General features: G+C 45.6%; 1 protein-coding gene across 1 annotated transcript in view; it reads right to left on the reverse strand.

Moving 5' to 3' along the window:
- The window catches only part of LOC112222430 (extracellular sulfatase Sulf-2-like), a 290,565-nt gene that overhangs the window by 188,521 nt on the left and 83,974 nt on the right, over positions 1 to 18,070 (reverse strand). The gene's annotated exons all lie outside the window — the stretch shown is intronic.

The following is an 18,070-nucleotide window of genomic DNA, read 5'->3' on the forward strand; positions in this document are numbered from 1 at the left end:
AGTCTTGTACAACTAACCTTGTGGGGACACACAATTCAATCCAATTGAAAATCCTATTTTCCCTAACTCTAAACCTGACCCTAAAACATACCCTAACCCTTTCCTTAAACCTAACCTTATCCCTAACCATAACCCAAATTCCTAACACTAACCCTAAACCTAACCCTAGTTCCTAACCCTAACCATAAAACTAACCCTAGCTCCTAACACTAACCCTAAACCTAATTCTAACACTAACACTAAGTCTAACCTTAACCCTAAAGCCCCTTGAAATAGCTATTGACCTTTTGTTCGGTTACTATTCTTGTGGGGGCTTCTGGTCCCACAACTATAAAATCAAATCAAATCAAATTTTATTTGTCACATACACATGGTTAGCAGATGTTAATGCGAGTGTAGCGAAATGCTTGTGCTTCTAGTTCCGACAATGCAGTAATAACCAACAAGTAATCTAACTAACAATTCCAAAACTAATGTCTTATACACAGTGTAAGGGGATAAAGAATATGTACATAAGGATATATGAATGAGTGATGGTACAGAGCAGCATAGGCAAGATACAGTAGCTGATATCGAGTACAGTATATACATATGAGATGAGTATGTAAACAAAGTGGCATAGTTAAAGTGGCTAGTGATACATGTATTACATAAGGATGCAGTTGATGATATAGAGTACAGTATATACGTATGCATATGAGATGAATAATGTAGGGTATGTAAACATTATATAAGGTAGCATTGTTTAAAGTGGCTAGTGATATATTTACATCATTTCCCATCAATTCCCATTATTAAAGTGGCTGGAGTTGAGTCAGTGTCAGTGTCAGTGTGTTGGCAGCAGCCACTCAATGTTAGTGGTGGCTGTTTAACAGTCTGATGGCCTTGAGTTAGAAGCTGTTTTTCAGTCTCTCGGTCCCAGCTTTGATGCACCTGTACTGACCTCGCCTTCTGGAGAGTGGCTCGGGTGGTTGATGTCCTTGATGATCTTTATGGCCTTCCTGTAACATCGGGTGGTGTAGGTGTCCTGGAGGGCAGGTAGTTTGCCCCCGGTGATGCGTTGTGCAGACCTCACTACCCTCTGGAGAGCCTTACGGTTGAGGGCGGAGCAGTTGCCGTACCAGGCGGTGATACAGCCCGCCAGGATGCTCTCGATTGTGCATCTGTAGAAGTTTGTGAGTGCTTTTGGTGACAAGCCGAATTTCTTCAGCCTCCTGAGGTTGAAGAGGCGCTGCTGCGCCTTCTTCACGATGCTGTCTGTGTGAGTGGACCAATTCAGTTTGTCTGTGATGTGTATGCCGAGGAACTTAAAACTTGCTACCCTCTCCACTACTGTTCCATCGATGTGGATAGGGGGGTGTTCCCTCTGCTGTTTCCTGAAGTCCACAATCATCTCCTTAGTTTTGTTGACGTTGAGTGTGAGGTTATTTTCCTGACACCACACTCCGAGGGCCCTCACCTCCTCCCTGTAGGCCGTCTCGTCGTTGTTGGTAATCAAGCCTACCACTGTTGTGTCGACCGCAAACTTGATGATTGAGTTGGAGGCGTGCGTGGCCACGCAGTCGTGGGTGAACAGGGAGTACAGGAGAGGGCTCAGAACGCACCCTTGTGGGGCCCCAGTGTTGAGGATCAGCGGGGAGGAGATGTTGTTGCCTACCCTCACCACCTGGGGGCGGCCCGTCAGGAAGTCCAGTACCCAGTTGCACAGGGCGGGGTCGAGACCCAGGGTCTCGAGCTTGATGACGAGCTTGGAGGGTACTATGGTGTTGAATGCCGAGCTGTAGTCGATGAACAGCATTCTCACATAGGTATTCCTCTTGTCCAGATGGGTTAGGGCAGTGTGCAGTGTGGTTGAGATTGCATCGTCTGTGGACCTATTTGGGCGGTAAGCAAATTGGAGTGGGTCTAGGGTGTCAGGTAGGGTGGAGGTGATATGGTCCTTGACTAGTCTCTCAAAGCACTTCATGATGACGGATGTGAGTGCCACGGGGCGGTAGTCGTTTAGCTCAGTTACCTTAGCTTTCTTGGGAACAGGAACAATGGTGGCCCTCTTGAAGCATGTGGGAACAGCAGACTGGTATAGGGATTGAATGAATATGTCTGTAAACACACCGGCCAGCTGGTCTGCGCATGCTCTGAGGGCGCGGCTGGGGATGCCGTCTGGGCCTGCAGCCTTGCGAGGGTTAACACGTTTAAATGTCTTACTCACCTCGGCTGCAGTGAAGGAGAGACCGCATGTTTTCATTGCAGGCCGTGTCAGTGGCACTGTATTGTCCTCAAAGCGGACAAAAAAGTTAATTAGTCTGCCTGGGAGCAAGACATCCTGGTCCGTGACTGGGCTGGATTTCTTCCTGTAGTCCGTGATTGACTGTAGACCCTGCCACATGCCTCTTGTGTCTGAGCCGTTGAATTGAGATTCTACTTTGTCTCTGTACTGACGCTTAGCTTGTTTAATAGCCTTGCGGAGGGAATAGCTGCACTGTTTGTATTCAGTCATGTCACCAGACACCTTGCCCTGATTAAAAGCAGTGGTTCGCGCTTTCAGTTTCACACGAATGCTGCCATCAATCCACGGTTTCTGGTTAGGGAATGTTTTAATCGTTGCTATGGGAACGACATCTTCAACGCACGTTCTAATGAACTCGCACACCGAATCAGAGTATTCGTCAATGTTGTTATCTGACGCAATACGAAACATCTCCCAGTCCACGTGATGGAAGCAGTCTTGGAGTGTGGAGTCAGCTTGGTCAGACCAGCGTTGGACAGACCTCAGCGTGGGAGCTTCTTGTTTTAGTTTCTGTCTGTAGGCAGGGATCAACAAAATGGAGTCGTGGTCAGCTTTTCCGAAAGGTGGACGGGGCAGGGCCTTATATGCGTCGCGGAAGTTAGAGTAACAATGATCCAAGGTCTTTCCACCCCTGGTTGCGCAATCGATATGCTGATAAAATTTAGGGAGTCTTGTTTTCAGATTAGCCTTGTTAAAATCCCCAGCTACAATGAATGCAGCCTCCGGATAAATCGTTTCCAGTTTGCAGAGAGTTAAATAAAGTTCGTTCAGAGCCATCGTTGTGTCTGCTTGGGGGGGATATATAAGGCTGTGATTATAATCGAAGAGAATTCTCTTGGTAGATAATGCGGTCTACATTTGATTGTGAGGAATTCTAAATCAGGTGAACAGAAGGATTTGAGTTCCTGTATGTTTCTTTCATCACACCATGTCACGTTGACCATAAGGCATACGCCCCCGCCCCTCTTCTTACCAGAAAGATGTTTGTTTCTGTCGGCGCGATGCGTGGAGAAACCCGTTGGCTGCACCGCTTCGGATAGCGTCTCTCCAGTGAGCCATGTTTCCGTGAAACAAAGAACGTTACAGTCTCTGATGTCCCTCTGGAATGCTACCCTTGCTCGGATTTCATCAACCTTGTTGTCAAGAGACTGGACATTGGCAAGAAGAATGCTAGGGAGTGGTGCACGGTGTGCCCGTCTCCGGAGTCTGACCAGAAGACCGCCTCGTTTCCCGCTCTTTCGGAGTCGTTTTTTTGGGTCGCTGCATGGAATCCACTCCGTTGTCCTGTTTGTAAGGCAGAACACAGGATCCGCGTCGCGAAAAACATATTCTTGGTCGTACTGATGGTGAGTTGACGCTGATCTTATATTCAGTAGTTCTTCTCGACTGTATGTAATGAAACCTAAGATGACCTGGGGTACTAATGTAAGAAATAACACGTAAAAAAACAAAAACTTGCATAGTTTCCTAGGAACGCGAAGCGAGGCGGCCATCTCTGTCGGCGCCGGAAGTATGTAGTCAATATGTAGTATGTAGTCAAACAAGTCCACACACAGCTTTTAGAACAGTACAATAGTGGGAATGGAAATGAGCCTATTTCTACCTAGGCTACTATCATCATCTACCATCAAGCCCACTGTGTACTACGGTATGGCTGACTCCTCTACCCCTCTGTGCACCAATTACAGCAATTACAGTGTGTGGAGGACAGTGGGAAACAGGGTGTTCAAGTGTGTGTGTGTGTGTGTGTGTGTGTGTGTGTGTGTGTGTGTGTGTGTGTGTGTGTGTGTGTGTGTGTGTGTGTGTGTGTGTGTGAAAGAGAGAAAGAGAGAGAGAGAGAGAGAGAGAGAGAGAGCGAGAGAGAGAGTGAGAGAGAGAGAGAGAGAGAGTGAGAGAGAGAGAGAGAGAGAGAGAGAGAGAGAGAGAGAGACAGAGAGAGAGAGAGAGAGAGTATCTTTGCACGTGTCAAGGGATGCTGCCAAGCAAATGTGAGGATTGTTATTCTGCAAGAATGCATGAGCACAGAGACACACAAGAGAGAGAGAGAGAGAGAGAGAGAGAGAGAGTGAGTGCGGGAGAGAGAGAGAGAGTGCGGGAGAGAGAGAGAACAAGAGAGACAGAGAGAGAGAACAAGAGAGAGAGAGAACAATAGAGAGAGAGAGAGAGAGAGGGAGAGAGAGAGAGAGAGCAACTTCCTGCCAAATGTATGACCATATTAGAGACACATATTTCCCTCAGATTACACAGAACCACAAAGAATTCCAAAATAAATCCAATTTTGATAAACTCGAATATGGCACACCAGTGTGCCATCACAGCAAACTATACAGCAACCTATATTTATGTTTATGTCCTTTATGTCCTATGTCCTTTGAAACTGAGTGTTTTATTGATCATTTCATTTTTGTTAATTTTCCACTTATTTTCCAATGTAAACACTCAGTTGAAGTGGGAAGTTTACATCCACTTAGGTTGGAGTCATTAACACTAGTTTACATCCACTTAGGTTGGAGTCATTAAAACTAGTTTACATCCACTTAGGTTGGAGCCATTAAAACTAGTGTACATACACTTAGGTTGGAGTCATTAAAACTAGTTTACATCCACTTAGGTTGGAGCCATTAAAACTAGTGTACATACACTTAGGTTGGAGTCATTAAAACTAGTTTACATACACTTAGGTTGGAGTCATTAAAACTAGTGTACATACACTTAGGTGGAGCCATTAAAACTAGTTTACATACACTTAGGTTGGAGTCATTAAAACTAGTTTACATCCACTTAGGTTGGAGTCATTAAAACTAGTTTACATACACTTAGGTTGGAGTCATTACAACTAGTTTACATCCACTTAGGTTGGAGTCATTACAACTAGTTTACATACAATTAGGTTGGAGCCATTAAAACTCCTTTTTCAACCACTCCACAAATTTCTTGTTAACAAACTATAGTTTTGGCAAGTCGGTTGGGACATCTACTTGGTACATGACGCAACTAATTTTTCCAACAATTTTTCCAACAATTGTTTACAGACAGATTATTTCACTTATAATTCACTGTATCACAATTCCAGTGGGTCAGATGTTTACACAGGTTGCTATGTGTTTCTGTATAGGGTTGTGTTGGGCTGTGTGGGTTGTGTTGGGTTGTATGGGGTTGTGTTGGGCTGTATGGGGTTGTGTTGGGCTGTATGGGGTTGTGTTGGGCTGTATGGGGTTGTGTTGGGCTGTATGGGGTTGTGTTTGGTTGTGTCATGTTGTGTTCGGCTGTGTCGGGCTGTGCTGGGTTGGGTTGTGTTGGGCTGTGTGGGGTTGTGTTTGTTTGTGTTGGGCTGTGTGGTGTTGTATTGTGTGGGGCTGTGAAGGTGAGGATGGATGTGAGTGTGTGTGGTGGTGAGCAGGGCTGTTCTGTAGTCAGCCAGTGTAATGAGTCTGCCAGGGTAATGTCTCCTCCCTGTCTGTCATTCCTGCTCTGAGAACAGGCTGATGGATCAGCTCTCTAACCAGCTAGAGCAGCACCACTGCAGAACACATTCATTCTTACATACATCACTGCCACTACAGAGCACAGGGTGTGTGTGTGCTCACATGCGTGTGTGTGTGTGTGTGTGTGTGTGTGTGTGTGTGTGTGTGTGTGTGTGTGTGTGTGTGTGCTCACGTGCGTGTGTGTGTGTGTGTATAAAGAATGAATTGCAATATTAAAAAAATACATATATTAAATTATGAAGCCCCAGTCAGGTTTGTAACATAAATAATAATCTAAATTATGAAGCCCCAGTCAGGTTTGTAACATAAATAATAATCTAAATTATGAAGCCCCAGTCAGGTTTGTAACATAAATAATAATCTAAATTATGAAGTCCCAGTCAGGTTTGTAACATAAATAATAATCTAAATTATGAAGTCCCAGTCAGGTTTGTAACATAAATAATAATCTAAATTATGAAGCCCCAGTCAGGTTTGTAACATAAATAATAATCTAAATTATGAAGTCCCAGTCAGGTTTGTAACATAAATAATAATCTAAATTATGAAGTCCCAGTCAGGTTTGTAACATAAATAATAATATAAATTATGAAGCCCCAGTCAGGTTTATAACATAAATAATAATATAAATTATGAAGCCCCAGTCAGGTTTGTAACATAAATAATAATCTAAATTATGAAGCCCCAGTCAGGTTTGTAACATAAATAATAATATAAATTATGAAGCCCCAGTCAGGTTTGTAACATAAATAATAATATAAATGATGAAGCCTCAGTCAGGTTTGTAACATAAATAATAATCTAAATTATGAAGCCCCAGTCAGGTTTGTAACATAAATAATAATATAAATGATGAAGCCTCAGTCAGGTTTGTAAGTGGTATCTAATAATAGGAGGGAAGTAGCTTCAACCCCGAGGAGATGACAGGACTCCATACATCATCATCACACATTACATAACAGTCATTTATCACACACTCTCACTACTTCTCTGTCCTCCTCCAGCAGGATCCTTCACAATGGGATTGGTCGTTTTTAGAGACCACAATATACTGCCTCGGCTGGGGAGATCACATCTAACATGATTCACTGTGGCCTCTGTGATCTCTGCTGCCCATCGCCATGGAGACATATGGCCCTGGTGTGCGAGGCGGGGTTATAAGGTCAGGCTGTCCCCCCACTCTTTCCTTCGTTCTGTTTGACTCAAAGTGACGTGGCGCCGTGGCGACAGGGCCAGGGACATATTGCATTCTCTGAGCCGTGAAATGGCCCTTGTTCTTTCCCCAACAGAGAGCCCAGGGTCATTGGGAACAAATGGGATGAACCGCAGCCACAGCTGAGATCAGTTTCTCCTTACCAATATTTTTCTTCCCTTTGACACCCAGGGTGCTTTTTTCATTCCCATTCTATTGCACCTCATTCCTTCTTCTTCTTCTTTAATCAGAGCCGACAGAATGTCAATCCACTCTAACATGACCTTGAGAGATCTAAATAACAAAGGAATAGCTTCTCATAGCCTGACCTTGAGATATATAGCTATCAAAGGAATAGCTTCTCATAGCCTGACCTTGAGATATAGCTAACAAAGCAATAGCTTCTCATAGCCTGACCTTGAGATATAGCTAACAAAGCAATAGCTTCTCATAGCCTGACCTTGAGATATAGCTAACAAAGCAATAGCTTCTCATAGCCTGACCTTGAGATATAGCTAACAAAGGAATACCTTCTCCAAGCCTGACTTTGAGAGGTCTGGTTAACCCAGGAATACCTTCTCCTAGCCTGACTTTGAGAGGTCTGGTTAACCCAGGAATACCTTCTCCAAGCCTGACTTTGAGAGGTCTGGTTAACCCAGGAATACCTTCTCCTAGCCTGACTTTGAGAGGTCTGGTTAACCCAGGAATACCTTCTCCTCTCACTCCCACTGGCTCTGTGATTCTGTGTGATGGAGTGTCTGTGCCTTTGAGAACAGTGATATGAATTACTATAACACAAACAAACATAACACCCGCCATAAATAGGACCAACATAACAGGAACAGAGAGAGAGGATGAGAAACATGTCTTATCTTAACTCTACAGTCTATGGAGGACAATCAGTCAATCTCTGATTTCCTGTCCACAGATTCATGCACTCTGAAAAGATCAGGGAGAGAACAGAACATAATGTGTGAGTGTGTGAAGGGGTTGGCCAGAGGATGGTAACCCTTGACCCCTGTGTCATTGGGCTGTGTGAGAGTGGACATGGGCTGGTGATGAATCCCTCTGTCTGATGATACAGGCCACTGACCCCACAGCCTCTCTCCTCTCCTCCCCAACCCACAGCCTCTCTCCTCTCCTCCCCTGACCCCACAGCCTCTCTCCTCTCCTCCCCAACCCACAGCCCCTCTCCTCTCCTCTCCTCTCCTAACCCCACTGCCTCTCTCATCTCCTCAACAACTCACAGCCTCCTAACCCCACTGCCTCTCTCCTCTCCTCCCCAACCCACAGCCCCTCTCCTCTCCTCTCCTAACCCCACTGCCTCTCTCATCTCCTCCCCAACTCACAGCCCCTCTCCTCTCCTCCCCTGACCCCACAGCCTCTCTCCTCTCCTCCCCAACCCACAGCCCCTCTCCTCTCCTCTCCTAACCCCACTGCCTCTCTCATCTCCTCCCCAACTCACAGCCCCTCTCCTCTCCTCCCCTGACCCCACAGCCTCTCTCCTCTCCTCCCCAACCCACAGCCCCTCTCCTCTCCTCTCCTAACCCCACTGCCTCTCTCATCTCCTCAACAACTCACAGCCTCTCCCATCTGATGATTGTGACTACAGGAAAAAGAGGATCGATGGGGCTGTAGTGGAGTAGGTTGAGAGCTTCAAGTTCCTTGGTGTACACATCACCAACAAACTAACTTGGTCCAAGCACACCAAGACAGTAGTGAAGAGGACATGACACAGCCTATTCCCCCTCAGGAGACTGAAAAGATTTGGCATGGATCCTCAGATCCTCAAAAGCTTCTACAGATGCACCATCAAGAGTATCCTGACTGGTTGTATCTCTGCCTGGTATGGAAAACTGCTCGGCCTCCAACCTCAAGGCACTACAGAGGATAGTGCGACCCAGTACATCACTGGGGCCAAGCTTCCTGCAATCCAGGACCTCTATACCAGGAGGTGTCAGAGGAAGGCCCTAAAAATTGTCAAAGACTCCAGCCACCCAGGTCATAGACTGTTCTCTCTGCTACCGCACGGCAAGCGGTACCGGAGCGCCAAGTCTAGGTCCAAGAGGCTTCTAAACAGCTTCTACCCACCTAAGCCATAACACTCATGAAACATCTAGTCAAATGGCTACCCAGACTATTTGCAGTGCCACACCCCACCCCCTCCTTCTCTACATCACTGCCACTCTCTGTTATTATCTATGCATAGTCACTTTAATAACTCTACCTAAATGTACATACTACCTCAACTAACCGGTGTTCCCACACATTGACTCTGTACCGGTACCCCCCTGTATATATTCTCGTTATTGTTATTTCACTGCTGCTCTTTAATTACTTGTTACTTTTATCTCTTATTCTTATCTGTATTTTTTGAAACAGTATTGTTGGTTAGGAGCCATTAAGTATGTAAGCATTTCATTGTAAGGTCGATACCTGTTGTATTCAGCCCATGTGACTAATACAATTTGATTCGATTTGATCTCCTCCCCCTAAACGTCAGGTCTGTCTCCTCACTGGGGCGGTGATGTGTGAGGATGGGAGTGGCTTCTCTGTCATCCTGACCTTCTCATCCTGAACCAACAAACTAGAATGATGACCTTCACAGCTACAACCCGACATGGACCCTCAGCCTTAAACACACTGCAAAAGAAGCAGAAGACACTCACTATGTTGTCAATGGAGACATGAGAAAAGGGAATCGTATATAATAAATGTTGTTCTGTCTATTCCTGCGAAATGTCACAGATGCAGAGCTTTTCAGAGTGAGTGGCTCTCTCAATCAGCACTCAGCGTGTAAGAGTGTGTGCTTCTTTTCTGGTTGCGTTGGAAACGGTCTGAGCAGGTAAGAGCTCTCTCACTGGAACCCTCACACAGCTTTCACTGGAAGCCTCACACAGCTTTCACTGGAACCCTCACACAGCTCTCACTGGAACTCTCACACAGCTCTCACTGGAACCCTCACACAGCTTTCACTGGAGCCCTCACACAGCTTTCACTGGAACCCTCACACAGCTCTCACTGGAACTCTCACACAGTTCTCACTGGAACTCTCACACAGCTCTCACTGAAACACTCACACAGCTCTCACTGAAACCCTCACACAGCTCACACAGCTCTCACTGGAACCCTCACACAGCTCTCACTGGAACCCTCACACAGCTCTCACTGAAACCCTCACACAGCTCACACAGCTCTCACTGAAACCCTCACACAGCTCACACAGCTCTCACTGAAACCCTCACACAGCTCACACAGCTCTCACTGAAACCCTCACACAGCTCTCACTGGAACCCTCACACAGCTCTCACTGGAACCCTCACACAGCTCTCACTGGAACCCTCACACAGCTCTCACTGGAACCCTCACACAGCTCTCACTGAAACACTCACACAGCTCTCACTGAAACCCTCACACAGCTCACACTGGAACCCTCACACAGCTCTCACTGAAACACTCACACAGCTGAGTGTCTCTGTCACACAGCTTTCACTGAAACACTCACACAGCTCTCACTGGAACCCTCACACAGCTCTCACTGAAACACTCACACATCTCTCACTGAAACACTCACACAGCTCTCACTGAAACCCTCACACAGCTCTCACTGAAACCCTCACACAGCTCTCACTGAAACCATCACACAGCTCTCACTGAAACCCTCACACAGCTCTCACTGAACCACTCACACAGCTCTCACTGAAACACTCGCACAGCTTTTACAGCTCTCACTGGAACCTCACACAGCTCTCACTGGAACCCTCATTTCAGGCCTCACAATGTAGGGAGAGAGAGGACATACACAGTGTCGTGTCTATACGATCATTATATGAAGACTTTTCGTTTTTATCAAAGATTCTCTGTAATTAGTATTACGCGATTAAACTGATTAATCATGTAACTGTAATTAACTAGGAAGTCGGTGCACCAAGGAAAATATTCAGATTACAAAGTTATAATTTTCCTAATATAACTTTTCAGATATTTTCAAATCTGATCAATAGTCTTCTGAATTAATTATTTATTTATTTTACCTCACGTTAGTCTCATTCCAAACGTCGTAAATTGTTGGTTATCTGCGCAAACCCAGTCTTCACCATGAGTCATCCCAAACATCAATTGTCTTAAATCATTTCTTTATTAACTAACTAAACAATCACAGAAGTGCACACACAAACAAACAAAGTAAATATGGTTACAAGAAATGATAGGGGAATGTGCCCTAGTGGGCTAAACCGGCATGGCGGCTTGGTGTACAAAAGGGGAGTGTGGGTCAGATGAGTCACTACAGAGTTGATAAATATAACAATTGAAATGCTAATCCTTTACACATGAACGCTCACTCATTTGGGAACAATTGCAATCAATATATATATTTACGCTCAGTGTGTCGTCGGGATCTCTGTGGAAAAAGTTTGTTTCTGTTGGAGAGTGTCCATCCGTCCTCTCTCTCTTGCTCACGCTCTCCTCTGTCGTGGTTAGAATGGATAGTTCAGAGTGACATTCATTCATGTCGTTATAGAATAGCGTTTCGGCGGTTGTCGGTCTTCCCGTTCAATGATACCGAATTCCTAACTGCAAACTAGTAATAAATATCAAAGACTTGTTCTTATTCTGTCGGTATCGATAGTCTAAGAGTTTAACCACGTGGAATGGTTAAAAGATTAAGCCATCTTCTCAAACCTTGGCCCTCTCGTTATCGAGGTAAGTTGGTCTGCAACCTTTGTCCTCTCGTAATTGAGGGAAACATGGTCTGTTGAGAAATTCTCAAAGTGGGGGTTTTATTCGGGAGTTGCAGAAAAGGGCCTGTCCCAGGATGCCCGACCCTAACTGGGCTCAGGGGCGGTCCTCTGATTTAGTTAAACTCAAAAGGGAATTGGAGTTTGCTTCATTAAACAGTCCAAAAATCACAATTTTACAAACAGTATCATCCTCACTCATTCATCTTACACAACAATTAGATGTAAACCTCATATCTGAGGCTATTGTATAAACAGCGCTATAGTAATGTGGCCCAGGTGCTATTTAAGAGTGGCTGGCCCAGGTGCTATTTAAGAGTGGCTGGCCCAGTGCTCCAGTGGTCTTGAGAGACGTGGAGGATTAACATGTTTAATTGACTCTCACTATTTGAGTTCTAGAAAAACAATACTTTATCTAATCTTTCCTGTTTTGGATTAGCTCCACTATTTGAGTTCTAGAAAAACAATACTTTATCTAATCTTTCCTGTTTTGGATTAGCTCCACTATTTGAGTTCTAGAAAAACAATACTTTATCTAATCTTTCCTGTTTTGGATTAGCTCCACTATTTGATGTGCGTTCTTCTTTTGTTTGTCTCTTCTTGTGTAAACTAATGGGCGCTCATGGTGGGTGTCTTTTAGGTTCTAGTTGTTGTTGCTGATCGACTTTCAGGGGACACCCCCATGAGTGTCTTTCAGAACCTCTCCTAAAACCCCACCTGTTTTCTTGTTTTCTTGTTGTTGTTGTTGTTGTTGTTGTTGTCAGTGACTCCTTCTGTTTGAGTGACGTTATGTTGGTTGCTGGGGCACGTAACAGACTATAGCCTGAGATGCAAAATCTCATGCATGAGTATTAAAAAATGCTCCACTTAATAGCTACCTTCAACTGGAACACATATTAAAGCACATACAGCCAAGACCATGAATTGGTCTGTGAGCTGCCTCTCCAGCACCCTAGCCATTCCACTCCAGTTTCTAAAGGACAGAGACATTTCTCAACAAAATAGATTGGAACAAACTCCTCAAAGAGCCTCCGCTATGGAAAAATCTAATCGAAGAGACAAGGGAGAGGACAGGGCACACACACACCGTCTTTGTCCAACTCCTGTCGTATATCTGAGGAGTGGGGAGATAGTGTATCGTGTCTTATCTCTAAGGAGTGGGGAGATAGTGTCTCCTGTCTTATCTCTGGGGAGTGGGGAGATAGTGTCTCCTGTCTTATCTCTGGGGAGTGCGGAGACAGTGTCTCCTGTCTTATCTCTGAGGAGCGGGGAGATAGTGTCTCCTGTCTTATATCTGAGGAGTGGGGAGATAGTGTCTTATCTCTGAGGAGTGGGGAGACAGTGTCTCCTGTCTTATCTCTGGGGAGTGCAGAGACAGTGTCTCCTGTCTTATCTCTGAGGAGCGGGCAGATAGTGTCTCCTGTCTTATCTCTGAGGAGTGGGGAGATAGTGTCTTATCTCTGAGGAGTGGGGAGACAGTGTCTCCTGTCTTATCTCTGAGGAGCGGGGAGATAGTGTCTCCTGTCTTATCACCGAGGAGTGGGGCGATTGTGTCTTATCTCTGAGGAGTCGGGAGATAGTGTCTCCTGTCTTATCACTGAGGAGTGGGGAGATAGCGTCTCAGCGGTGGTGCTGACAGGGTCCAGTTCTTCCAATTCCCTTACATCTCTAAAGCACAGAGATCTCACGCTCTCTCTATTCTCCCTATTCCTCCTCTCTCTCTATTCTCCCTCTCCCTCTCCCTCTCTCTTTTCTCCATCTCTCTCTATTCTCCCTCTATTCTCCCCATTCTCCCTCTCTCTCTCTCTATTCTCCCTGTTATCTCCTCCCTGGCTGAGCTGCAAGGTGAGTTAACATTCAGAAGGGTATAATTAATGTGGTAATGAATGTGTATTTTATATGTTAACCTGACAGTTGAAGGGTGTATATCTGGGCTCATAACTTGTTTTTGTCTTTGACTGAAGGACGAGTTCATACTGAGTCAGGGGTATTCTAATACTATTTGAGAAGGTTCAGTAGCACATACTTCCTAGGGGCAAAGGTCAGAATGGTTATTGTCATTTATCGGCCTAGTAACAAACCCCCACCTCACAACCCATGCGACCCTAAACTGTTCACACCACTCTTGTTGGCAGAGAGAACATTTTGCTGTTTTAAAGCTAATTTCCTGCATATCTACACAGTTTGAACGTCTTTTGTGTTTATATGATACCACTGGTTGAAGACTGATGAGTTCCTTTTTCCCCCCTTTGTTTTGTTGTAGTCGGGACCCGCGGTCCGTACTGACCCCGTTCTGGGTCTGGATCGTACCGCCATCTGCCAGTTGGTCATGGGGGCAATAGATTGTGTTACGGGGCAGTAAAATGGTGCCCCCATGTCTGTCAGCCAAGGTACGGTCTGTTCCTCAAAGCTGACAGGACAGAGTCTTGTAGGACTGTTTGACATTGTCGGATTCACTTTTATTTACACCAAATAATGTGACTGCCTTTCTGTAGTTGGTGAAACATGCTTTAGCCCTGAATGAATCACAGATGACTGCAATCAGTGAGTAGAGACAACATACTTTATCCCTGAATGGATCACAGATGACTGCAATCAGTGAGTAGAGACAACATACTTTGGCCCTGAATGGATCACAGATGACTGCAATCAGTGAGTAGAGACAACATACTTTATCCCTGAATGGATCACAGATGACTGCAATCAGTGAGTAGAGACAACATACTTTATCCCTGAATGGATCACAGATGACTGCAATCAGTGAGTAGAGACAACATACTTTATCCCTGAATGGATCACAGATGACTGCAATCAGTGAGTAGAGACAACATACTTTGGCCCTGAATGGATCACAGATGACTGCAATCAGTGAGTAGAGACAACATATTTTATCCCTGAATGGATCACAGATGACTGCAATCAGTGAGTAGAGACAACATACTTTATCCCTGAATGGATCACAGATGACTGCAATCAGTGTTGAATTAGCATTGTTTTATGAATGAACCGTGCTCCATGAGAATCAGAGCTGTTCAGCCTTGAATCTCACGTGATAATAATAATGAATTGAGTGGCAAAAACAAACACCCTGACACACACACACACACACACACACACACACACACACACACACACACACACACACACACACACACACACACACACACACACACACACACACACACACACACACACACACACACCTTGTGAGCTTTACATTTCAAACATTCCCATAATGACACAAAGATATATATTTTACAAGTTTATTTTCCTGAAATTCTGCACATTTTGTTATGGGTTGTAGAGAAAATTTTGCGGTTTTAAAGGAATTTGATGCATTTCTACACATTTTGTCATGGGGCAGAGAGAACATTCTGCAATTTTATAACACATATCCTGCAATTCCACACATTTTGCCATGAGGTGGAGGCAAATGCCGTTTTTCAATATGAAAATGGATGATCAATGGACCCCACCCTGGTGGGTAATTCAACCATCCTCACTACAAGTTTAGATAGCTGACCGCTGGACTAACTTACCAATGAAAAAACATTTGCTGACATGTTTCGAAGTTGCACCTTGTGTATTCTCTTATTCTAACAGAAGGTGAGACCCAGACTCAGTTCCCCGACTCAGATCCCCGACTGAGTTCCTCGACTCAGATCCCCGACTCAGTTCCCCGACTCAGTTCCCCGACTCAGATCCCCGACTCAGTTCCCTGACTCAGATCCCCGACTCAGTTCCCCGACTCAGTTCCTCGACTGAGTTGCCCATCCCTGGGCTACAATGTTACCTTGTGCATAATCAGACAGTTAAATACATGTATATTGAGTCTACACAACAGTTTAACTTCCCATTCAAACAGTTGCAACACGCGCACTTGTCAAAACAGCAACCATTTCCCAATGACTTCATTTGCATTCAGCTGTATGGTTTAACTGCACCCATCTTTTTGTGTGTAGCTTTGCAAGCTCTGCATCTGTAATGAACTGATATGTCAGAGCATGTCTGTGCAACCCTATCAGAATGCCTTCACCTGTCTGTCTGCCTGCCTGTCTGCCTGTCTGGCAATCACCCCACCTGTCTGTCTATCTGTGCAGACACATTCCTTACACTTCCGGCTGTCCAACACCCATCACTCCTCTCACTTACATTTCACACAGACAGGCCTCTTAGTGTCTCTCAGCAACATGTCTAACCGTTTGGCCATGAAAAATGCATGAGCTGATGGCAGGCAGGCGTTTGGAGGGATAACAGGCTTGCTGCACCACACAGAATAAAATCACATAATGACACATTTAATTACAGATGCCCGCCCGTCAATGTGACATCACACATGCAGAGGGTTCTGTGGCACCAGCTAGGCTCCTCTCTCTCTCCAGATGTATTCCTGTCAGGTCTGTGGCACCAGCTAGGCTCCTCTCTCTCTCCAGATGTATTCCTGTCAGGTCTGTGACACCAGCTAGGCTCCTCTCTCTCTCCAGATGTATTCCTGTCAGGTCTGTGGCACCATCTAGGCTCCTCTCTCTCTCCAGATGTATTCCTGTCAGGTCTGTGGCACCAGCTAGGCTCCTCTCTCTCTCCAGATGTATTCCTGTCAGGTCTGTGACACCAGCTAGGCTCCTCTCTCTCTCCAGATGTATTCCTGTCAGGTCTGTGGCACCAGCTAGGCTCCTCTCTCTCTCCAGATTTATTCCTGTCAGGTCTGTGACACCAGCTAGGCTCCTCTCTCTCTCCAGATGTATTCCTGTCAGGTCTGTGACACCAGCTAGGCTCCTCTCTCTCTCCAGATGTATTCCTGTCAGGTCTGTGGCACCAGCTAGGCTCCTCTCTCTCTCCAGATGTATTCCTGTCAGGTCTGTGGCACCAGCTAGGCTCCTCTCTCTCTCCAGATGTATTCCTGTCAGGTCTGTGGCACCAGCTAGGCTCCTCTCTCTCTCTCTAGATGTGTTCCTATTAGTCGAAAGGACATCTCATTCTGGAGGGAGTGGGGAGCATGAGAGAGGGGAGGGAGAGGGGAAGGGAGGGAGGGATAGGGGAGCATGAGGCAGAGGAGGGAGGGAGAGGGGAGGAAGAGGGAGAGGAGGGAGGGAGAGGGGAGCATGAGGGAGGGGAGGGATGGAGAGTGTAGGATGAGGGAGGGGGGATGGAGAGGGGAGCATGAGGGAGGGGAGTGGAGCATGAGAGAGGGGAGGGAGAGGGAGTGAGAGGGAGTGAGAGAGTGAGGAGGAGTGATAGGGAGTGGTAGAACCGTGCATGGATGCTGTTTCGGGTTCCCTCCCCACCTGGGGGGTCTGTATCCACCTGAAGGCACACACCACGCTGGGCTGCTAATTACGCCAGTCCCCCTGTTCCCTGCCTCCCTCACGGAGCTCAGATCCCAGTGCCTGCAGAAAAGACACCTTCAGCCAATGGGGCAGCTGTAGCTCCCCAAGGAGGAGTCCCTGGAGAGAGGAGGGAGAGGTGTCTACCCACCTGCCTGCACAAACAAGCCTCTCTCTCCAGGTGTTTACCGGTCCTGGGAACAAACTCAATGTTTTATTTTCTTACAATCTAGACTGTGGTTGATGTTTTTCCCAATGGTTATCTCCGGCGGTACACACCTGAAATAGGTGTGATCTCTGGGTCTGTAGCTTGGAGAATGGAGAACGGCTGGGTCTGTCATATCATAAAAGCAGAACGGCTACTGTATGTTTTCTCTAGATGTACATACCAAATCTAAATATGGGCTGAAACGATGTGAGATATAATCTGTGAGTCATTAACCCCTGTGTTGTCATAACTAATGGGAACCCCTCGACAACAATCCGCTGAAAAGGCAGTGCGCGAAATTCAAAAAATATATTTTTTTGAAATATGTAACTTTCATACATTCACAAGTGCAATACACCAAATTAAAGCTTCTAGTTAATCTACCCATCGTGTCCGATGTCAAAAAGGCTTTACAGCGAAAGCACAATGTAGGATTATGTCAGGTCAGAGCCTAGTCACAAAAACACATACATTCATTTTCCAGCCAAAGAGAGGAGTCACAAAGTGCAGAAATAGAGATAAAATTAATCACTAACCTTTGATGATCTTCATCAGATGGAACTCATAGGACTTCATGTTACACAATACATGTATGTTTTGTTCAATAAAGTGCATATTTACATCCAAAAATCTCAGTTTACATTGGCGCGTTACGCTCAGTAATGTTTTGCTTCCAAAACATTGGGTGATTTTGCAGAGAGCAAAATAACCCAATGGTTGGTGCGGTTAGAAAGAACAAGCCTGAGCTCCCTCCTGCACTCCTCACAACAAGGGGGAGAGAGGCCTTCTCATCAAAGTGTGCTAATTAGAGTTGATTGATTTATGTTGTTCACAA

Source organism: Oncorhynchus tshawytscha, linkage group LG22 (assembly GCF_018296145.1).
Source record: "Oncorhynchus tshawytscha isolate Ot180627B linkage group LG22, Otsh_v2.0, whole genome shotgun sequence".
In the NCBI taxonomy this organism is placed as follows: domain Eukaryota; kingdom Metazoa; phylum Chordata; class Actinopteri; order Salmoniformes; family Salmonidae; genus Oncorhynchus; species Oncorhynchus tshawytscha.